At 44.9% G+C, this 23,499-nt stretch overlaps 2 long non-coding RNA genes across 2 annotated transcripts in view; both read left to right on the forward strand.

The window, feature by feature from the left end:
• LOC107054644 overlaps nucleotides 1–9,687 on the forward strand; it is a 223,110-nt gene extending 213,423 nt beyond the window's left edge. Inside the window, exons 8-11 of the long non-coding RNA XR_005839141.2 lie at nucleotides 1,227–2,513; nucleotides 6,727–6,840; nucleotides 7,228–7,516; nucleotides 9,328–9,687. This is a non-coding gene — a long non-coding RNA (uncharacterized LOC107054644). The remainder of the gene's footprint in view (nucleotides 1–1,226; nucleotides 2,514–6,726; nucleotides 6,841–7,227; nucleotides 7,517–9,327) is intronic.
• Nucleotides 9,688–9,780: 93 nt separating this feature from the next.
• LOC121106587 lies at nucleotides 9,781–22,487 on the forward strand. Its single transcript, XR_005839142.1, has 6 exons — nucleotides 9,781–11,496; nucleotides 12,331–12,464; nucleotides 12,681–12,842; nucleotides 12,958–13,084; nucleotides 14,205–14,356; nucleotides 19,732–22,487. It is a non-coding gene; the product is annotated as an uncharacterized LOC121106587 (long non-coding RNA).
• The last annotated feature ends 1,012 nt before the right edge of the window (nucleotides 22,488–23,499 follow it).

A 23,499-nucleotide genomic window follows, 5' to 3' on the forward strand; every position in this document is an offset into this window, starting at 1 on the left:
GTCTTGGCTAAGCTGTGGCTCAAACTCAAAACCCAAGACAACTGAGACACAGGGAGAAATGTAAGAAAGAAAGGTAGTGAAGTGCTGAAGGCTTATCTATGACCCGTACCTGTGGTTCTCCAGGGACTCTTGTTTTAATGCCCCAGTAAGTCATTTTCGTGGCTGAAAGAATGCAAAACCTAGTCTGATCCTGTTACTTAATCAGGAATATTATGGGAGGACCAGAGCTATTTTAAATTTCACTCCTTAAAAAACACTTGTGAGGCTAGAAAGCCCCATAAAAATGTCAATGTAAATCCATTTGGGTGTAGGCAGTGAATCCACTCTCGTAGGCACGAAATGGAGCTAGCCTGTAAAATGCTTGGCAGGCTTTTGGGCTCCATAAGTAATCCAGGAGCCATTCTGGGAGATGGAATGCAATTACTAGAACTAGTTGATACCAATTTATTTAGTGAATTTGCTTTATTCTGCTCAAGATCTGATCACGGCTGCCCAAATTTGTTTGTTGCTTGTATTTGTTCATTGAATTATTTGTGCAGGTAAATTATAGCCTATTAATCATGTTTATTATGACAGTGCCTAGGGATTGACCAAGAATACACCCCCTCTGCCTATTTGCTGGGTAGTGTGCAAAGACAGAATAATAGGCAATCCCTGGCCTCATTTATGTGTGGATTGAATGCTTTGATTATTTGCTATTTGTCAGATGTTGGTCATTTAAGTTGTTTAGCATTCTTTGTTTTCCTTAAACCTGGTAACAAAAGCTCTTCGAGTAGGAATTAAGCATTACAACAAAATCACTGGAGCTTTGGCTTTCTCAGAAGGTGGGTGGTAGGCTGGGACGGTGGAGGTGAGAAAATTCACTAAGAGAGAAAGAACAGTCAGACCCCAATTTTTCCAAATAGCTGCATGTCTTGCTGAGTGGGGGAGTGCAGAAACTGTATACAATAGCAAGCTCCTGTTCTTTTTTCTTCTATCATGTTTTTTGTTGTTGTTGCTGTGGCACATACCTATACAAGAATAATTGAGTATGTTGAAGTCAAAGCTGAGTTCTACCTAACTTGGCTGTTTAATGCAGGGACTCAGAGCTAGTGCCCTGTCCTCAGCTCAGCATTCCCCAGCTCAGCTACAACGCTCTGCCCACCAGTGAGCAGCCTTAGCGGCACCTATTTTCCAGAAAATTCTTCTTTTTTCTTTTTTCTTTTTTTTTCTTTTCCAAAAAATAGGATTGCTGTACAGCTCTGAATATGCTCCTTCCTCAGCTGATGAGAGACATCTTCTTACAGCATCTGGGGGTCTGATAAAGCCACAACACTGACACTGACTGTCGACTTTCACCTTTGATGCGTCTCCCCTGCCTCCAGGATGGGTTGCAATTGATTCTTTTCCTTAATTCTGCTCTCTGCAGTGAGCCTCCATCATTGCATGTTGACCCCTTTGCCTTCTCTGTTGTCCATTTCACTTCTCTTCTTTGTTTCTATCTTTTTCCCTGCCTTGTCTTCTATTCGTTTCTCAGCATCTTTCAAGTGTCATCATGAAAACCTGTTGCCAAACTGTGAAGGGTTCTTTTCTTCCTAGTGGGCAATTTCTTCCCTTCCTTTGTGTTCAGATGAAAATGTACAAACTGGAATTCTCCTAACTATCAAAGGAGCCAAAACAGGCCAAACCAAACTCCTATCTAGAGAGTTCCTGTTCATCACAGCTTATCATTTAAAGCTGACCCCAGTCATGGAAAAGATTTTCTACTAAATGAGGATAAAATGGAAAAACTCCTCTACTTAAAATTTCAAATTAGATCTCCACTTTCCATTTTAAGTACTGAACTTAAAATATTTTACTTCATCCTTGTTCAACTGGAATGTAAAATGGTGTCATACTGACAAGTGCAGTACCTGGGACCATCATATTAAGACTCATCTCTAAGCAAGACCACCTGCCCAGTGGAGAACAGGATTAGGTGTTTTCAAATCTCAGCTTTCATAAGGCCCTGCAGCAGCATCCAAGGCATAATGCTACTTTTTTTTGCCTCCATTTTGTGCTTCAATTTTATTTAGTGAAAATCCCAGGGTGCAATCCAAGGATAGCCTCAACAATTCCCATGGCTGTTTCTTTGACCTAACTGTTATGAAGACCTTTGACAACTTCTAGTATTCAACACTAGACTTTTGCTGGCTATAGATGTCAGTTCCTTTAAGCTTCAATTATCCTTAGCTTTTCTCCCTCTCTTTCTCTCTTTTTCTCTTGATGGGCTGCTGGTTTTGACACACAACTGACCACAGTGAAGTGTCTTTCTTTGACAGCTTGCTCGTGGTTGATATTTATCTCCCCTCCCATGCCTTTTAGCACCCCGGTTTCTTTGCCAGATATAAAGTGAACCTCGGGGAAAGCAGAGTCGGAGCTGAGAGAAGCAGGAGAAGGATGAATCCCAGAGGATACCATGATCAGCTGAGTTTTCAGTTTGAAGTTCTGGAGCTGGAGGGCTGCATTCCCTGACGGACTAGAAATAACTGCAGGTATGAAGCTTGACATTAATGCATTGTGGCTTAAATCCTTTTGTGCTCACCAACCAGAATTCACTGTAGTTACATGGCACAATGAAATGTGCAGGCCAAAAAAAGTAAGTACTCCTTGTCCGGAGAGAAGATAGAAGAAGCATTTCAAATCATTTCTTTGGTGAATAGTTCTTCCTGGTGTTGATTTGATTTTGTTACACATATATAAACCATTCAAGCTAAATGCTTCTGCTAGCTCAATTACTGTAGTTTACTTACCAAGGCTGTGTTAAATGCTTTCAAGCACAAGTCCCTTCTGTACCATTAAGGAAGCTTTCCATTTCTGTGATACTGTATTAAGCTTCACACTTCCACTCCCCGGTGGACCTGGGCTTGTAACTGGATCCTAATACATTCTATTATGCAAACCAAAAGGATGGGGAAGGCTGTGCTATAGAAGGACATTGAGGAACTGCTGTCCTAAATTTCTCTAAGCAGATAATTTTGTGCCGCTGAATCATTTCCCAAATTTTCAAAAGTATGCCTGAAGCCTGGCTGTTTTACCTGACATCATGTTTTCCTTGTGTTCATTGCATTTCAGTTAACATGGTGGCCTGGATGAGGAAAAACACAGCCAGGCTCCTCTGAGGAGGCTCTCTGACCTAGTTACTGTACAAGCTCTCGATCCTGTAATCTCAATCAATATCTCAAGTGGACAGTGAGTTTTAGGAGTGAGGGAATGTTATTGCTGACAAAAGTAGGAAAGAAGAACTCCAAGTTCTTCTGCTGAGTTTGAGACAGAGAGCCTTCCCAAAGCATTCATGGCCAGCTGTCCCCTGTGTGAAGAGAAATGAAACTATATCCCCAACAGCCCGGCAGATCTCTGTTGAATTTCGTCTAGTGCCACAAAATCTGCTTTTCTGTTGGCTGGTGTCTCAGAGTGTTAGCTGTTTGCAAACACGCTGCTACCCATGTGTTTATTTGTGATTATCCCAAAGGCATATCCGCATACTCCACAGACACTCCATGTTTTAGATTAAAATGAAAAAATCGTATGGAAATGTAAGCAGAAGATGCTAGTGACTGTGCTGTGTTTAAAAACAAGGACTGGGCTGTGATATGGCTTTAGTGACTAACCGTGAGGGAGGAAAACCAGTAGACACAATATAGGTGAATTGATGAGTTCCTGCTTCCTAGAAAGAAAACCCAACAACCAAAAAGCCCAACAATAAACAAACAAAAAAGTTTTCCTATCTGGAGGCTCACACCATTTCCTAAAGTGTGGGCTACCTCCTGTTTGAGAAGCTGCCTTGTAGATGCCTCCCCTTTCATTCAGAACCAGGGGGGATGAGTTTCTTCTTGGCAAATTAATAATACCTCTGTGACAGCTCCAGTGGTCGCTTACAGAGAGAATTCAGATGCTGAGGGTATTTTGTGTATTGTTAACATCTTTAAATGTGCTTTAGCATCTGGAAGCAAGAATGAACCACAGGACCGTCAGATCTGCATTGCCTGTGTTTAACATCTGTGAGCTCAGAAACCGAGGGAGGAAAGAGATTTTCAGAGAATATCACTGCTAAAATCTGCTGCGAGGCTAACGAGAGGCTGGGGCAGGACTGCCTGGGTGAAGTTGCTCTTTTCTGCATGCAACTGAATCCTACTTGTCTGTGCAGAGGTGTGCCCACTGTGATAAAAAAAAAAATAAATACATAAGTTAATCAATACTTGCAAAGAGAAATAGAATCACGAATCAGTGAGTTTGGAAAATACCACTAAGATCAAGTCCCCACCATGCCCAATAAACCATGTCCCTCAGTGCCACATCCACAGCTTCTTGAATACCTCCAGGGATGATGACTCCACCGCCTCCCTAGGCAGCTGTGCCACTGCCTCACCACTCTTGCTGAGAAGACATTTTTCCTAATATCCAACTTGAACCTCCCCTGAGGCAAGTTGAGGCCATTCCTCTCATCCTATTGCTGTTACCTGGGAGAAGAGGCTGACCCCCACCTTGCCATGGTCTCCTTTCTGGGAGTTGTAGACAGTGATAAGGTCTCCCCTGAGCCTCCTTCACAATCTCAATTCCCTCAGCTGCTCTTCATAAGACTTGTGCTCCAGATATTAAACAAGGCTGGCACCAGTACTTCCTATGCTTTCTGTTTATAATGCATACTAGATACATTTGCCATGTAAGGTTGCATTTGCCATGAGGCAAAAAGACTCTAAGTGAACAGTAAAGCTCTGGCTAAGCCTTAGATAGTATAAGGCACATTTTTAGCAGTGATAGTCTCTGGTCTAACTATGAGCTAGACCAGAAAATTATCCACTCCATCAAGGGGCAAGCAGAAATTGTGAATCTCTTCATATGGAATGCCTGACACCTTAATACTCTCCTTTGATGCATGTGTCCTCCTACAAAACTGGGATAATCTTGTGGCTGGTGGATGCTTTGAGGGATCCTCCACTTGGGGTTGCTCATAGTATTCCTCTGATTCCGATGTCTTTTGACGTACATTACATGTGTTATCCTGATGCCTTCGTGGGGGAGGCATAACTGCTTTCATGCAACAAATGAAGCATCGTTTGTTGATCAGAAAGAAGTACCACTCTAGAAACTGTAGCTATCAGCTGCCAATAGTTTAACACACAGTTCACTGTCCTGCAGGGCTGGGAAGCCTGCAGCGTGGTTCAAGAGTAGCTAATCCAAACTTTATCTTAATTTTCAGTCAATTCAGATGGTGCCCTTTTTCCCAGCAACGGCCGTAAGGCAGGTGTGTACTCCTCCTTGCAAGCAGATGAGAAATGGCAGTATATGCCTATGCCTGGTTCAGGTTGCATTTGCACGACTGCATCCACTGGTGCTGTATGGATATAACACTGAAAGACCTGCAGGTGCACAACCTGAAACATTATCCCCACCACTCTCCTCTGACCCAGCGTTCTGGAAACCCTAATTTTGAGGGACAGAGAGACAGCTTTTATTTTTACTGGTATAGCAACGTGAAGTCATTTATGGTGGTGGGAAATCCCTGCCTGCAGTCCACTATGGCTTTATGGCATTGCATTAGTAGATGAAGTCTACTCACGTGGCATCAGTGAAAGGCACAAACTGCTCCCCACGCTGTGGGTTTTCTCCCTGCACATGGATGGTGGGTGGCAATGAGTTCCTTGGGAAGCAAAGAGCTTACCTACCAAACAGGTAGGGTTAGAGTTGGGATAGGGATAGGGATAGGGATAGGGATAGGGATAGGGATAGGGATAGGGATAGGGATAGGGATAGGGATAGGGATAGGGTTTGGGTTTAGGTTCGGGTTCGGGTAGGGTTAGGTAGATCCATGTGAGGACCGGTGCTTGAGCCCTCCCTCCCAGCCCAGGGACAATCTGTAAGGATGCTGTTTAGCCAATACATGTTTTCCTCTTTGGTACATAATGGTAACCTGAATAAAAGGTTTGAATTACAAAGCAGGCTCACCCAGCACATTCTGTGAGCAATGACTGCCATTTATGTCAAGAAAATAAAGAAGAGGAGAGAAAGAGTGGGAGCGCACGGGCAGCAGCAACTGACCATGAGGGAGAGTGGGCAATTGAGGCAGCAGACTGGAAGTAGAAGGCTTACCCAGCTGAAATGAAATGAAAGAAAACCACAGTGATAATGGAAATTTGATACAAAAAAAAGAAAAAAAAAAGATAGATTGTTATTATTGGAAAGTCAAGTGCTTTGTTCCAGCAACAAAGCAATATTGTTCACAAAAGCTGTATAATGATGGCTCCTCTTCCCCTTTCCCGTGCCTCCTTTCCTGCCTTGCTGGTGAAGTGGGTGTGGGAATGCACAGCGTGCAGGGGAGCAGGAGGAGGGGATGGACAGCTATGGGGCTGGGGCCACACACATCTCCCTGTGTCTCACCCCAGACTTCGTCCCCCCTCTCTATCTGCCTCTCCTCCTGCATCTCTCACCCAGCCCCTTTGCCGTTCTCTTCCCTTCTCTTCAGGTGCCATTCTGTTCCTGCCCCTCTCTCTGTCCTTCCCTCCCTCCCTCGCCATGCCATGCTATATTTTTCCTGCTCTCTGCCCCCTCCATCTCCTTTTTCCCATTTCCCCGTCCCTCAGCTGTGCTCCCCTTTCCCCACTTCCCTCTCCCCTTCTCCCTCCCTGCCTGCGCACTGTTACTAATGTGCAGTAATGGTATGGCTGGAAAGTCATTTGCGCTCCCCTTCTCTTTATTTTTTTCCCGCAGTATTATTAAAACTGCTCCATCACTGGCTGTAATGGGAGCGTCTGTATTTTCTCCCTCGCCTGTATCCCTGACATGACATAATGCCTGCCCTCACCAAGACGCTATAACACCGAGGTAATTGAAACATAACTCACCGTAAATTACAGGCCCTTGTTCCAGGCAGGGCCCTGGCCATGCTTCCTGGAGCTCATTCCAACTGGAAGCTAAACATTGCTTTAAAAGGGATGCTTAAGCAAAACAAAGCCATTTAAAGAGCAACACAAACATGGAGAGGGAGGGGAGCAGGGGGCTTGTTCTCTCCTGGAAGTGCGGGCTCCTGCCTATGCGGCAGCAGATGCTTCCTATGGCTTTTCTTTGCTTCGTGGGTACGGAGCTGGTGCACCGGGGCTGGGGTGTCCTTTGGGAAGCCAGCACCAGCAAACAGGAAGCCTCCCTGTCCATAGAGTGTCTGGGGCCAGAGCAAGCCATGGGAAGAACTTCTTAGCTGAAATGTTTTCTCAGCAGGTGAGAGGTGTAAGGCTTTGATGTGAAGCTTGCTGTGCCAGTGTGTCCCGCTGCCCAGTGCAGATGTGGCAACCTAAGGCTCTGCCTATCTCTGTGGGTCCGAGTTCTTCCGTTGCAAATGTGTGACACCCGAACACAAGCCACAAATCAACGAGGGTCGTAGAACCCTCAGCACTGCAAGAGGCCCCACACACATTGCAATGGACAGGAGCTGAAGTATTTTGTGACCACGAGACTTGGAAGATCCTCATGGTTTTGGTCACAGGTGTCTGCTGAATAACCTCAGGTAAGTCATGTCACTTTCCTCCGTGCCTCAGTTTCCCCTTCCATAAAGAAAAGTAAAAAAAACAGCTGCTTTTGTTAAGCAGGCTGTAGCCCAGTGATATAAAAAGTATATGAAGATGAAGCAGGAATAGGAACAACACAAAGCTGTGGGCCTTGGCTGGCTCTGTGCCCTTCAGCAAAGCCATACCAACATCCCATGGCTCAGCTCCCCCTCCCAGTGGCATCATCCAGTGAGCTGGCTGGGTTGGGTTTGGAACTATCATCTCTTGAAAGTTTAAGCAAAGGCACACACAGAAAAAAAAGAAAGAAAAGTAGTGTAGTGATTTTTCTTTAGTAATAGAAGTGAGTATCTGGATACTTTGAAAAGGTCAGGATTAGACAGAACAGCCTATCTCTCACAAGTACGAATTGGAGTCTTTCCAGGGCCTTTCCATTCATTGTCAGTGGACACCACGGCCCAAATGCATGCCTTGGTGTCATGGGGCTGGTGTTGTAGGAACGACTGAGTTTTGTGAGAAAAAGCCCTCAGTGCAATGCCTCACAAAATACAAAGTGCTTTATACCAGGGAATGAGATTTACTGTTTGTCCGGGATGAAATGGCAAAAACTCAGGGAACTACGACCCTGTGACAGCTCCAGTTTTCCCTGGAGCCCATCACAGCTAAAATTGCTACAGCCAGCAGCCTAGAAGCCACTGCAGACTCCTCTGGAAGAACCAATGAAAGTCTCTAAGGGCTGGCTCTCAGGCAGCCAGGTAAAAGTCCCTTCGGTGTGATGCCTTGTGCTGGATACATCCACCAGGGCTCCATGCTGTGGCTCGCAAACAATTACTGCTGAGCCATGGGGGACAGAGGTTGCAGCTGCAGAAGCAAAGACTTGGCAGCGGCCATTCTGCAGTGTTAAGCAATGCATGTCTGAAGCGGTTCTGTCAACAGAGAGCGGTTTGCCCAAAGGGCCATAGAGCTGCTCCATGGGCCCGCCATGCTCCTGGTCTGTGGTGCCTTCCCGCTGCCCTTCTGGGCTTCCTGGGGACAGGAGAAGCCAGGCTGAGGACAAGGAAATATTGTGTGAGGAAGCCTGGCCTTCTGTTCAGTAGGTTAGCACCTGAAGTGGGTTGATGCTCTGTACCGTGCCACTTTTGCTCAGGCAGCAGCAGCTGCAGCAGCAGTAGCGTGGTAGTGCCATAGGTGCGTGCTCTCCCACCCCCAGTTTTCCCTGGTGCCTGCTTTGAGTTGATTGCTTTCTGTGAGGCCTGCCACATGCCCCTTGAAAGCGTTTCCATCAACCCTCTTACCATAGCTAAGGTTTCAGCAATCTCACCCCTCCTCTCCTTGACATTATTAGTTTATCTTTGTCCACTGGCAAGGTTCCCGAGCAATTCAACAATAACAGTTGTTTCTCCGTGGCTGAAAAAGTCATCTCTAGCTCTGGCTGTTATTGATCATCTAACAGGAACTGGACATTTTCTTTTCCTTTCCCATTTTTTAAAATACATATTTTCAGTGAGTTTCAGTCAATTTTACCGCTCGTGAAAGTGAAAGACTGATAGTGTTGACTACAGCTCTGTATGGCTTCCCTTGTGCACACCTCTTTTCTAACTCACCACAGCACCGGCCTGCAGTAACTTCTGGCTCTCCCAGCCAGGAGGTGCTCTGTCTGGATTAATTCCCCAGAACAGGCTCAGTGTTGGCAGGATGGGTCAGGATGATGTGCTTTGCCCACTGCACTCTTCTTCCAGTAGCTCCAGGCTTGTGCTGAAATCAGACGAAGCCGTGACTCATCTCACAGCAGCACTGTTCCCTCTGCTCTCAGCTTCTTCAGTTCACAGCTCTTAGCTGAGGCCAGCCAGTGTGAAGCAAGCTGTGCAAAATCCTGGGATGCCTCCCACCCTTCTGCCTCCCGTGCAGGCAAGTGGCTGTCGAGCTTCAATCTGCCCAAGCAAACGGGGTGGCAAAGACAAGTGACCTACTTCTTGAGAAGCCCTGGTACTTCAGCATCATCGCCTTCCATCAGCCCTCCAGGAATCACGTGCTAACCCCCTGAGGAAAGTACTGAATTGCGATTCCCATGTCAAATCACCATTTCTAAATGAAACACTAAAAAGTTTAACCTGTCATTTCATTTTCAGGGCATTGTTCCTTTTTCTTTCTTTTTCTTTTTTTTTTTTTTAATCTGAACATAAATTATAGCCTGTTTGGTGTGTGTGTGGGGGGGGGGGGGTGAGAGGGGGGAAGAGGGGGGAAGCATTTGAGGCTAAAACTAAAATTGAGTTTTTGATTTTGAAGCATTGATTTAAAATCGAGGGGAGGAATTCATTTTAAATCAATTCAGAATTTCTGGTGAGAACATACTCATTTTTCCCTTGTCTTCTTTCTCCTCTCCTCCCTCCCTCTGTTGTACTCTAACAGGTAAAGCAAAAATAACAGCAAGCAAGGACACACATCAGTGATGCCGAGGTTTTCATTAAAATGTTTTAAGTTGAGGCCATGAATATATTCATCTTCCACCCTCTGTGGGAAAGCATAGCACACGTGTAGCAAGCCTGAGAACAAAATGGCTGTTTTCTCAGCAAACCAACTGGGATCCTAAATATTTAGTGCTAAGATCTCCCTTTGGTAGTCATGTGGCTGGGCAGAGATGCACAGTGTGAGTATTGCCCTGCACTAGGAGCTTTGCCACCTCCGTCCCACCTGATGGCCCTGTAGGGACCAAGCTGTGGGCTCCCCATCCCCACAGCAGGCCTGCCCCAGGCCCTGCAGCCAAGCTGCCTTGCATTTAATTGCATTGCCTTCCTCCTCGGCTTGTTTTCTGCCCAGATCTTGTTTGTCCTGGGTCCCTGAGGAGAGCTCTGGGCTGCTCAGTTAATTGGAAGTGGCTAAAGCCACAGGCAGCAGCTATGGGGGTGGAGGTGGTGGTGTTGGGTTCGATTTGTGGAGGCTGTTGAAAATCTTTGTCTTAGTTTAGCAGTCATTCACTATTAGGGTGAGATGCTTGCCTGGGCAACTGCGGGGGATTTCTGAGATGTCCCAAGGGGCCTGAGGAAGTGATGGCAATTAGTTTCATCTGTGCTGTGTTTTATTAAGCGATGGTGAAGAGCGAATGAGCTGGAAAGGAGGAGAGGGGAGTAAGGCCGAGTAAAAGGATGTGGGAACAAGTTGTATGTTGGGACACGGAGGGGTAAGGAGCATGCACACACTGCCAGTTGTACAAAAAAGTGAATGAGAAGGAAAAGGCACAGTGGTAAAGTGCGTGTGAAATGTGCATCTGTAGCATGAGGGAGAAGGAGAGAAGGGGATGTGTGTAACACCAGGTCCTTGAAAGCCAGCTTTGCTGGAGGAGGTAGCAGGCTGGAGGTGCATGTGCTGGTGAGCCAGCTCCTGGGCCTGGCGGCTGGGAAGGGCTGCAGAGCTTCGGTTTATGCTGATGACACATCTTTCCACTTGGGCAAATGGACGGATTCCCTTTCTAAATCACTCCAACGTGATTTTAATAGCAGGCAGAGGTGGCTTTTGGATAATAAATGGGTACTAAACCCTAAAGAGACGGAGGCTGTGTCATACAGAACAGATGGTAAATTAAAAAGAATGGAAACCCGTGACTTTGCTTAGCTCTGCTCTGAGCCGGGGAACTCTCCCTCTTGTTATGCTAAGTATTTAGTATTTACATCGAAAGGTTGCTTCCTTGCCTGCCCTGACGTGGAATATCACAATTATGTATAATAGCAGCAAGATCACACTGATTAGAGAGGTGGCAGGAACGGCGAGACTGCATGATGATGATGATCATCATCATTCTTATTAGTGATCATCAATAATTAATAATTGCATTGTTTATTCTTCATCAGCGGCGGTAAAGACATCCAGACGTGCCAAAAGGTTTAAAAATCATCTCGCTTTGTTTTGTTTACTGACAGAGAAAGTCTCCCTCTGCATTTGCTTTTTCACTTGGCATTGCCTGAGTCCCTGGTTCACCTTCTAAAGGGTATGTAGGCCAGTGGTTTGTGCCCTTTGGTTTCAATGGGATGCAAGCATCTGCTAAGGGCTAAGCAGATGCCTAAATACAATGCAGAGCCTCTGGGTTAGGCTGTGCTCTGAAGTGCAGCCAAGTACCACAGAGAAGACCTGCTGATATACAGGGCACCCAAGCTACGTGGCCAAATCTAGCTGGTACTGAGGGAATTGTGATGTGATTGTTGTCATCCTGACAGTGTGAGCAAGCACATGTTCACAAGCCAAAGGTGTGTTCTGGTATTTCTCAGGCTATTGCATGGCCCTGCGGACTGGGAGAACTGGGACTGTGTGATAAAATCTTGTGAGGGGTCTTAGTGAGAAGGCATGCAAATACACGAGCACGGGAAAATACTGCTTTAAACACTAAAGTAGCCAGCTAAAGTAACACTGTTATTGCTTCTCCGTCTGATATACGTAAAACAGAGCAAATCCTAAATCAACTTAAGTCATAAAGGCAATTGCTTACCACCACCATAAAATATTGATCTTCCCCCCCTTCTGAGCTCTGTCAGGCTGGCATATTGGAAGATGTTTGTACCTCTTAAGCGGGTATACAAGGAAGAAAGAGTGAAGACAGGACTATCAACCTAGAATTTTACTTGGAAGATCTGAGAGAAAAAAATCCTTCATCTTCTGGGACTTGAGTTCTCTCATAGCCTTGCTGGAAAAGATCTTTAAACCAAGTGCCTCTGTCTCTACTGAGCTCTCAGAGGGAGGAAAAAAGGAAGGAGATGTGAGTGCATTATGTTTTGATTGTAGTTCCACATAAAAGGGCATTTACAGCCCTAGCTTCTCTGTTTTGCAGGCTCCAAATCCCCACTAATTCAGGGCAGCGTTCTTGAATTTGCCTACTTAATGACAGATGCATAAACTTACTTTGAGTTAAATTGTCAAGGAAGCCCATGAACGCTTGAAGGAGGAACTGGACAAGAGAAGAACGTAAGCTAATCTTAATTTAAATTTAATTTAAACAAAGAAGTCTTTAATTCTCCTCCCACTCTGTTTATGCACTTTGGAGACTTCGTGTTATGTACCTATTTTAAAAATAAAATAATTATGAAACACAATTTCCTTTAACATTTTGAGGGGAAAAAATCTAATGAGTGAAACCCTGATGTTCAAGCTGAATTATTGTTTCTGTTATTTTTGATGAAGACCTGTAGTTACCAACGAAGAAGAGCTCTTCAGTGTATCCGTCACCATACAAATGTGGGTGGAGATGTTCCCTTCCCCTATGAGCTCATCGACCATACAGACAAGACAAATTCAGGCTGCAGGATGGATTGGTCATACACTGTCCAGAAGTGGGAGATCCAGGTATGCTTTCAGGAAGCTGAGCATGCAGCTAACCTGCTGATGGAGTAGTACAGTCTAATAGGATGATTGATGAAGCTGGAACATAAATACATGTTTGTTTATTATGTCACTACAGCCATCTTTATGAAAGGACTGTGTTTTTAAACATGAAAAACGCCCTAAGAATGGTCCAAAGAGTAGAAAAGAAAGGTTGGAAACCAATAGGGATAAACAAACAAACAACAAAATAAACCACCCTGCAGGTAAGTTTGTTGTTGTTGTTGTTGTTTTTTGTGGGAATTATTTTGTGAGGAGCTTGATAGTAATTCAATAATGAGAAATTAGTTTGATTACTTTGATTTGCTTGCATTTACACTCATAATTTTCCAGGATTTAGATTTTCATGATAGCAATAAAACCATAACCATGCTCTCTCGCCAATTAATGATTTCAGTAGGTTTTCCACTGGTAAGATGTGATAGGGTCAACAGTAGAAACAGATCCAACGAATAGGCAAGGAGGCTCTAAAGAAAAGAGAGAGAACAAATATAAGAACTGAGACACATCAAGACCAAAGCTGGAAAAGCGAAAAATAAGCAATAATCTTCTATGTTAAATGTTCCACCACTCCTTGTTAGCATGGTAAACTTCCCCTACCAGCTCTGACACTTTGGCTTTTAGAGAGGTACAGAAAAGCAAAGACTCTTTGGTCGTACTGATGCGGTCAGCAGGTAGCACTCAGCATCTCAGGACACGCTAATACGGATGCTTCAGAGTGGACCGAAGTGCCTTGCCATGGTTTTCAATCCTATTTGTGGACCTTGAAAAATTGCCTGGTGGTAGTGCAGATCCCTTTGTCAAAAACTTAGGTTTAGAGATATTAGAGTGACTTTTCTTTTACTTTTGTGTTTCCCTTTGACACGGTCTGTAAGCCATTAGCAACGTTGAATAAGTTGAAAACCGCTGCATTAGATAACGGAGCCTGAATAGGGCCTTTAGAGGCTGGTTCTGCACAGGACTGACAACTTCCAGCTTCAGAAGTGCACACATTGCCTGTGAGGTTACATCCCTGGGTCTGTTTGTAGAGACAGGCTGCTGTGCTGGTGGAGTAGGCTGTTAGTCAAAGCCAGGGAGAGTGCTACAGTCAGCTAAGAAGGTCAAAAAGGCAAAGCCTTCAGTGATCAGAAGCATTTTGGGGTTGTAACAGCACTCAGGCGTTTCTGAACTTTCCTGTTTTTTTCCTTTCCTGAACTTTTCCTTTCATGTTTTTTCCCCCAGGGCTGTTAAAAATATATCTCTCCTTTTAAGATTGTGACAGAGGTGTACAGATAGTTCTGTGAAGAATTACTTATTTTTTCACCCCCCCCTTTTTTTTTCTTTCAGATTTTCAACTTTCAGTGTCATTTCAAATTTCAGGAAATAAATGTGGAAAACAGACTGATGACAGCTTTGTGACATCCACCCCTCTGCCTCCGAGTGCCTTTTATCCAACAGGAAAACAAAGCATGCAGTTAAGGAAGACTGGAAAAATTAAGGTACGCACTTTCCCTTTCTCCTCTATCCTCTTCTCAACCACCTGTGCTTATGATTCACCTGGTGATGGGATTTTGTCAGCTCTTCTCCACCTCCTATAGGTCTTAATCTATCTCGTCTCCTACCTGTTTCCTGTAGGGCATAGGAAACTCAGATGCCAGCTCCATTAAAATAAGGTTGAGTGCCTCTTACATTATAAACAGCCTTGATTAGTGGCAATAGTATTTTCACCTCATCAGCAGCAAGTTCAAGGCAACTGCTGTCCACATTTAAATGAATACAGCTTTGCAGCCGTGTTCACAAGCATAGAAACAGTGCTGCATTCTGTGCTTAATTACATTTGTATGGGGTCTCACTCTTCAAGTCATTTTGGAGAAGCCGGTGCTATTGATTTCATAAAAGTTCCATAAATCTGACTGCCATTTCTGCTATTAAATTTCAGTAGCTGGCTCACTGTTGGACCTTGAGATCTCTCTTCCCAGGAGCTGGTATGGCAATATTGGCACAGGGACATTGATGTGCTTTTGTTTTAGGAACTATTGGCCAGCAGGCCTTTTTTAGGCTCAGGGTAGAATGTCTGTTCTCAAGGCAATTAGGATGGACAAACACAGCTTCTCTCCGCATGTGCAGAGGAAGGGGAGCTAGTCTCAGTCAAATAAAGGGGATTTTTATTTTGGTTGAAAGGTGTTTGAGAGACACAAGAGGTGCCATGAATTTTGTCAGATGTCCCAGCGGTAGTGATTTAGACAGACAGCTGCACTGTGCTTTGAGCAGCAGATCGGTCTGCTGGTGCATGGGGGGACCAGTGTTGAATGGATGGGACCTACTGCTTTTGAGTCTAACAGTGTTTTGTCAATCAGTGTTCCTGATCACTGGCTGTCTTGATTAGTTGGTGATGCGGTTCTGCAAATAGGACGAGAGAGAATGTGTAGTAGTATTTGGCTTATTTTTGGCTAAGCTAGCTGTCTTAAAATACTCAACGTTTCTACACTCACAACCAGGTCCATTCGGCAACTGTGGGTTAGATGTATCTTGGACTCTGGCGTCAACAGCAGTGGATGAACACTGTTGTCATTTGCTGGAGTTTGTACTCATAGAATGAGCAGCCATGTACAGATGTACAGATATAGAATGAGAAAAATATGAGCTTTTTGCACTCTGCTTCTGGTTTTGAAGGTTTTGATGATTCTGGATCTTTTCCTCATATCCCTCTAAGCTAAAAAAACTCAAGGTTTTTTTCATATGTGTCTGTTGTGGGTAAAACAGTCTCAGTTCAGGGAATTTCACTGAATTTGATTTATTTCCAATTAACATAAACCTTCATTTACTGATTCTGGTGTTGGAAAACAAAGAAGACTTAAATAATTAAACACTGAGGGAAGTCTCTTTCCTCCCCCTTCCCCGGGCTCCGCTTCAGTTCAATACCTCACTCCCACCAGCCCTCCCCACCTCATTTTTGTAGATGGCTGCGTTGGTTTGTGATGGTTTCTTGTTCTTTTCTGCCTCTTCTCCTTCCTCCTCACGTTTTCTGCTTCTTTCAGTCTGTATACTCCATGGACCGCAGTCCCCTGGGGTGTTGTTCCTGCTCCACTTTGGGTCCCCCACATCCAGAATGCCTGCAGAGTATTCCCAGCATGGAGCACCTCCCTCCAAGTCCTGTCCCCAGGGCACCCTGCGCCCCATCCTGTAGCCCTCAAAACCCTGCAAATGATATTTAAGTCAATGCCCTTTTGTATGAATCGGAGGAGAGACTGCTGCATGCAGGTGATTCTTGGGGGCGGGACCTTGGGAAGAGAAGAAATCTGACATTATATGATGTAAGGCTCGTGGAAAATTCCAATGAGTGTCCATGGACTGGAACAAGAGGTGTCATGCTTTGCATGTCAGAGGAGGGAATTTCCGCCTCATAGAATGCCTCATCCGTTTTCTCCCAGTAGGAAATCAAGGTTACAAGGTTGCAAACTTTTTGGTTCTGGGGAATTCTAATGGGAAAAGCATTGGACAGGAAGCCACCAGGAGCCCAGATCTGCTCTCAGCCCTGCTGCTGGCTCCCTGGATCCAGCACTTCAACTTCAAAATGCTTTTTTCCTCATAGCTTCTCCAGAGCTTGCCTGTTATGGTGTGTTTAGTCTAGAAGCTATGCAGAGCAGGCTCTGCCCCTCTCGGTGAGGGCAACACCCAATACAATGGAGCCCAGTTCATGCCGAAGCCTTGAGGCACAACTGCAACACAAATAAGAAATAATAATACTGTTAGCAACAGAACATACATATTTATATGAAAATGTACTGATGCAAATCACCTTTTATTGACAGCCCTGCTCAGCACACACACAGTGATAGGATTACATTATATCTGTGGCCATAGCTTGATACACACAAAGTGCAACCCATGAATTAAACCAGAGATGATCTCTGCCAAAGGCACCAGCATCCTTACTCACAGGCTGTAACAGAAAAACCTCTTGACTAACTTATGGGTCTGGAGCCACCTGGCCACACAGAAGGAGTGTCAGAGCAGGAGCTCCCCTCTTTTATGCATCTGGGTTCAGCATGCAAGGTCTGGGACTGCACTTCTGTGCACTGCTCAGGTATGGATGACAGTCAAGTGGGGAACAGTCCTTCCTATCCCCTCCTTTCTACTCTCCTTGTCTTCCATCCTCTAGTTCCCAGTCTGTACAGATGGCCAGGCAGAGATGGCAATGCTGTGTTCTAGACTCAGGAGAAATGCAGCATGGTGTGTTTTCCCAAGGCACCTGTCACTGTGGGAAGATGTATTCCTCAGCAGTATAAACCTTTTTGCTGTAGCCAGGTACCCACTGTCTCAGGGCCGGAATCTGGGCACCAGTGCAGAGGGAGCTCTGAAGAACACACACCAGCACCCAGACCCACTGACAGATCTTCCACCCCGTTGGTGGCATCTCCCTTACTCATCCGCATGGAGCGTGCTTCAAGCAGCTCCACATAAACACCGCCTTCAGACAGCGAAGGGAAATATTTTAACTCACCCACATCCCACAAATGCAACTACAGATCTCTTGATGTCAGCAACAGAGCTGTCATCGCCCTCGACAAATAGACAGAGTGTTGCTTGCTTTTCTGTGATTTCTTCCCCATAGCCATCTTTGAGGTTTCTTAGGTAAATCTGTGCCTCTTCCCCTTGTCAGGAAGCATGTATATGTAGTGGAGGAGGCAGTCCACCCATGCACAGACGTCTCTGTCTCCTGTTGTCTAAGGGAGATTCACAAAGGCAGCCAGAGGAATGATTGGGTCCCAGATGCTCAAGAGAAAATGGCAGAGTAATTCTCCACTGCTGCTTACATGTGCTTCAAAAAGACATTAGAAAAGAGATAAATGCATAACTGAAAGGTGCTGAATAATTTGGGAAAATGGGGTCACGCCCACCCACCCATTTGTAGAGCTTAGAGATCTGTATAAAGATGCAAATGAATACATCTGTTGTGTCATTAAATGCAACTGCAGCAACCTAGATGAAAGGGGAAGAGAGTGAGAGTGAGGGAGAAGTGCTGACTGGTAATAGCACCACAAAGTTGTCTTCTGAGATGAGGATCCGCCAAGTGCAAAGCCCTAGGCTAGTACTCTGGGTCTGGGTTGAGCATGCATTTATTCTCTCTCTCATTCCCTGCTACGTCTCGTAGTCTCATGGCCAGGCACACGGCTCAGTGTAGAAACAACAGCCCCTTGTGCACTTTCTATGAAGGCTGTGGGAGCGGATTGTTGTGGACCCAGTGGTTTAATCACGTTTTCACCACCTTGGGGAGCCTGGCTGCCTCGGCTGCACTGCTGCAGGCTGGCATCTCGCAGGGATGGAAGAGAAAGGAGGCACCTGGGCCTCTGATGGACAGCAGCCCTCTGCAGCCTGAAGCGCCTCTGGGAGGGGAAGGGGGACAAGGTCGACTGACAAGGCGAAAGCACAGGCTGCTGTGAGTAATTGAACGTGGGAGTGATCCTGACAGTGTTTCTGGCCCCGCTGGCTGCCTGGGTGCGAGTCAGCTGTGAAGCCAAGGTCTGAAAAGATGTTTCAGAAATGTCAGCGCCACAAGAGACTCTTCATGTGATACCTGGCATCACCAGCTCAGGAGGGGGTGGGGGCACAAAGTTCCATCACATGCTTGGCAAAACAAAGAGGACACCCCAACGACCCCTTCCCTTCCCCCATAATCCCCAGCACCCACCAGAGACCAAGGATGGCCCAATCTCCCTCTATCCTGACCAAAAACACGCAATGGGGACAGCTCATAGAATCATAGAATGGCCTGGGTTGAAAAGGACCACAATGAGTTTCAACCCCCCTGCCATGTGCAGGGTCGCCAACCACTAGACCAGCCTGCCCAGAGCCACATCCAGCCAGTTGCTTATCTTCTTACGACTTAGGCTTCTCTCTTTATTGTTTATACAAATGGATTGAATGTAGAATGATCTTTAATTTCCCATAAAACTATCATGAACACCTATCTTCTTATTATTACTGGTTGCTTCCATTTCCCTCCCCCCCACTTTTTTTTCCATCTATATGTTATGTGAACAGTCTGAATTTCACACCATTGCTCTCTCTGCTCAGTCATATTGAGTTTTCCTCCCTCACCATCCTCTTACGGGGCTATGTCGCAGTGGCCTCTGATAAACTTTGCTGAAGGAACTCCCAATTCTCATTCATACATAAATCAGTATTTATACAAATATAGAGAGATACTGTATGCTCTCTCCTAATAAATTTTACTTCTGACATTTGGAAAGTTAGCCTTTTCAGAGGACCAAGTACATATATATTATTGCTTGGCATCACACTCCTTGTGCTCATACTGAGAATAATCAATTCATGATTGCTGGTCCCTGTAGCTGCTTTCAGGGGCTGCAGCTTCTACAGCAACAGGTTGAATGAACATCCAGTGAGTATAACCTTTTACTAACTTCATCAGTCCTGGATCAGTTGGGCCGGGATGCGTGATCACTATTCTCTGTGTGTGTGCAGGTGCAGGGACATTCACAAATGCAAAAGCACGCCTTTCTGTGGCATTTTAGTACCTATTTTTACTGTTAATGTTGTCCAAAAGCTCATGCAGGTGCATATGTCTACTTTTCACAGTGACTTTTCCCTGCACTGTTATTAACTAGTCATACACTAATCATCTTGTTAAGCATGGATCATTGAATAGTTCCTCATGCCAATTTGCTGTCCAGGAGCTTATCATTCTTTTAAGTTATTTATAATTGTTCTAAATGTTTCTCTGTCTTAATTTACGATTCCCAGACTATTTCCTATTGACCTGTGGGTATCAGTGTAATGCATTCATCAATGTGTTTAGTAAGTCTGTATTTTGTTACCTTATACTGATTTCTGCATTTGTCCATCTCAGCCTGAATCTCTCATTGACCTGAAACCCACCCTCCAGGGGCAACCAGCAGCTTCCACACCAGCCTTTCACTATTCATTGTCCTTCCTAATGAGAACAACATTAGACTACTACCTCAACACGACTGAAATGATTTCATGGTAGAAAATGATCGTCTCTATACTTCAGAAGCACTGGTGGTGTTTGCTATTCAAATTAGAATCCTTCCATACTAACTGTTTTATTATCACCATTATTATTTCTGTATGCTGCGGAAAAGAAGAGAATCATTATTTTCCATCAGTTCATTTAGCAGCGGTTGAAAGTTTCTTCTAGTAAACACAAGGATCAGTCTCTGCTCTGAAGAATCAAGTAACTACAAAAACGCAGTGGCATCTTTTATGCAAAGCATCACCCCTATGCCTTTACTCACTGTGCTTTTCCTTAAATGACTGTAATGAGACTGTTAAGCATTCCAGCCTTGTGACTAATCCCTGCAGGTTTCACCGATGACAATAATATCAAATTTCTTCTCATCAATGGGAATTTCCATTTCCAGCTTGCTTGTTACCCTGGAGTCTAGAACTGCTGTATAAGAAACAGTTATAGGAAAATAGGAAACCCTCTTTTTTCTTCACAACTTTAGCACAGCAGCTCAATTTGTTTGCAACGTGCTGATTTTTAGTTCAGTTTGCATTTGCCTTCTTAGCACCTTCCCTTTGTGTCATTAGTCAAGCAACCGCCTGGCTGTTCCAGCTTGTTTCTGACAGAACGGAGTAGGTTTGAGATGGAGGCCATTCTGCTCACATGTGATTGCATATATATATAAAAGACTGAAAGCAGCATTATGAAACCTCCAGCAACTCAGCTACACACTGCAGCCACTTATTTTCCAGTGACACCACAACACTCTTTTTCCTACCCACCAGCTGGTGGGAAGTGTCAAGCGACAATGCCGGAAGATCACAGGAAGAATTGCTGCCTTCTAACTCCAGGCTTAATTACAATGAGAACAATTCCATCATCCCTGCTGCTACTGGTCTTGGAATGCACTTGTGCCGGGAGTGCCCCTCTTCCTCATTTCATTCCTGGGTAGCTGTTGGTAGGAGGCAGAAAGGATGAGCAGCGCCCTCTGAGTAAACAGCATCCCCACAAAGGAACTGCTGAATCAGATGTCATCTGGGAATTCTTCAGCAGTAACACCTTTCGTGCCAAGGAATCATGCAGACCGACTAGCACTCCTCCTCCGTTTTCACAGCCACTGTACAGATGGAGCTGTTTGTCATCTGTCATGCTGACACAAAGCTGGGACGGACCAGCAGCATGAGAACTCTGTCTCCTGATCTGGTCAGCTGAGAAAGTTTTATCTGCATCTTCTTTTCTTTATGGCAGACTGACATAAAATGGAATTTGATGATCACAGGTTTCTGTTGGTAACCTTGGACTAGAAGAGGGTAATTATCAAACACGGACCAATGAATTCAATAAGGCTCTGATTTTAGGAAGCACTTGAATACGTGGCTTTCTCTAATCTCTAAGATATTTCTTGTCTGGCAAAGGATGTAAATACAGACAGCCTTAAGCATGTGCTGAGACACTCTAAGGTAAAGAACTCAACTGGGTAAAAAATGGTAGCCATACTGTAGTGGAAAATGACGATATAAAGCATTTCTCCAGGGCTGCCTGGCACTAATGACTTTAATACAGCAAGCTGAACAAACTTATGTGGCAGCAGTGACTGTGAAGGAGGACTTTTAACTTGCCTACAATAACTACCTTGCTAGGAGCTGAGCGTTTCAGTCAGTATGATGAATAGAGAACAGTAGAAGACCAGCACATGGAGGCAGTGTGGAAAGCAGACCTGGATGGGGCAGGGTGCAGAGCGCAGCCGTAGGAGAGCCTGCCTGGAAGCCAAACAGTGACCTCATGAAGCACACGCTGGCAGCTTGGCTGCACAGGGAGAGATTGCCAAGCTGGGCCTTAAAAATGCAGAAACAATGTAAATGAGTGCATGCTTCCCAAAAAATGTACGCGTAGGTAACGGCTTGCAAAGGAGGCTGGCAAAGGGTTTGGACCTCCTATGAATCCATAGCAGATTCAAACCATATAGAAGGATGAGAAGAAGTGTGACGATAATATGCGTATGATGATACTGCTTACACCACAGCTGTTACTGTGAGTTAGCAGCGACATAAGACGTGGGCAGAGTTAGAAGAACCAGCACCTTGCAGAGCTGATGGAGGGGCCAGTGCTCAATGCTGAAGCTCTCTTGCCCTCTGTCTCTGCTTCCCATCCCAGCTGATGTTCTAGCGCCTGTAGGTCTCCTCCTATAACCTCAGTACTGTTCATCGCACTGAGCCATACTTCCAAATATATTTATAAGCCCATTAGTACAACTTGTGATCTATTCATAGACAAGCAATGAACAAAGAAAGAGAGTCAAACGCAGCCAATAAATTGCCTGCAAGAAGTAAACTGTGCCATCAGCAAAAATTTGTATCTCTGTTTTTCTCCTCTTTCTCTTAGATCGTTAATAAACATATTGAACATCCCCGGTCCTGATGCTGATCCCTGGAGCATCTTGCTATTAACCTCCTTTCATGGAGAGAATTGGACGCTTATTCCTTTCCTTTGTTTCTCACCTCTTATCTAGGCTTTAATCCATGTCAGGACTTCGCCTCCCACCCTATGGGTAACAAATTTCTTTAATAGCCTCTCGTGAAAGACTTTATCAAAAGCCTTTTGAAAACTTTAAATAAATTATATCCCCCCCACACCCCTTCTCCTCAGTCCAATATTTCATTAACTCTTCCCCAGAATCCTAATAGGCCAGAGAAGCACAAGTCACACTTACAGAAGCAGGCAGACAGGTTTATCTCAATCGTGTTAGACCCATCTAGAAGCTTTCTAACTCTATCTTTAATGATTTTTTTCCAGTGTTTTCCTCCTTGTTCAGAAGCAGGGCTCTCTATTTTATAATTGGATCATCTTTAGCTTCTTTGTTAAACATGGTTACAATAATTGTTCCCCTCCTGGCTCCTCAGTCCCACAGGCATTTGTACAAAAAGCTGTTTGAATGAGCACTACCTTCTCATTCAAACAGCTAATAGCCCAGCTACTCTGAACTCTTGTTTCTCAGGCATCTGCTGATGCTTATCATCCACTTTGAAGCTCCTATCTTCATCTGCTGTGTCATCTTCTCATGTCTCTGACCCTTCTCAGCATGGGACTTTCAGAACAATCCAAGAATTGCTTTCTCCTCCCACTCTTCATCTCCACAGGTGAAAAAACCCAGAGGAAAAAACATTCATTGCTCTCCACAGGCTAGATCCCACTCCAGACATGGATAAGCAAGAAACTTGCTAAAGGAGTAGGTGGTTGATTTGGTGAATTGATGGTGGCTCTTCTACCTTTCCAGTTACCAGAATGCTTTATGCTGTTGACAGCTCAGCCTTCACACCTCAGCCTACTGGATTAATCAAGCAGACATAAAGCCGGTTCCGATGGCTGCTATCCAATAGCCTGCCCTGCCCAGACAGTGACTTTCCAACACCTTGCTTCACAGAACTGATGGCAAAGTTTAATTAGGGCCGAGGGCTCAAAATGACAGACACACAGAGGAAAAGCTGATTTCTACCAGCGCAGGAGAAGTTGAGGTCCCCAAAGTACCTTTTTCATGGCAAGGGCTGATGGTTTGCTTCTCCTTCTCATTCACAGGCAGCTCTTCTGCTGCAATATTTTCAGTTCCAAAGTACAAGAGATACATCCAGCCTCAAGGCAGAAAAACATGTG

This window comes from Gallus gallus, chromosome 1, assembly GCF_016699485.2.
Source record: "Gallus gallus isolate bGalGal1 chromosome 1, bGalGal1.mat.broiler.GRCg7b, whole genome shotgun sequence".
NCBI classification, from domain to species: domain Eukaryota; kingdom Metazoa; phylum Chordata; class Aves; order Galliformes; family Phasianidae; genus Gallus; species Gallus gallus.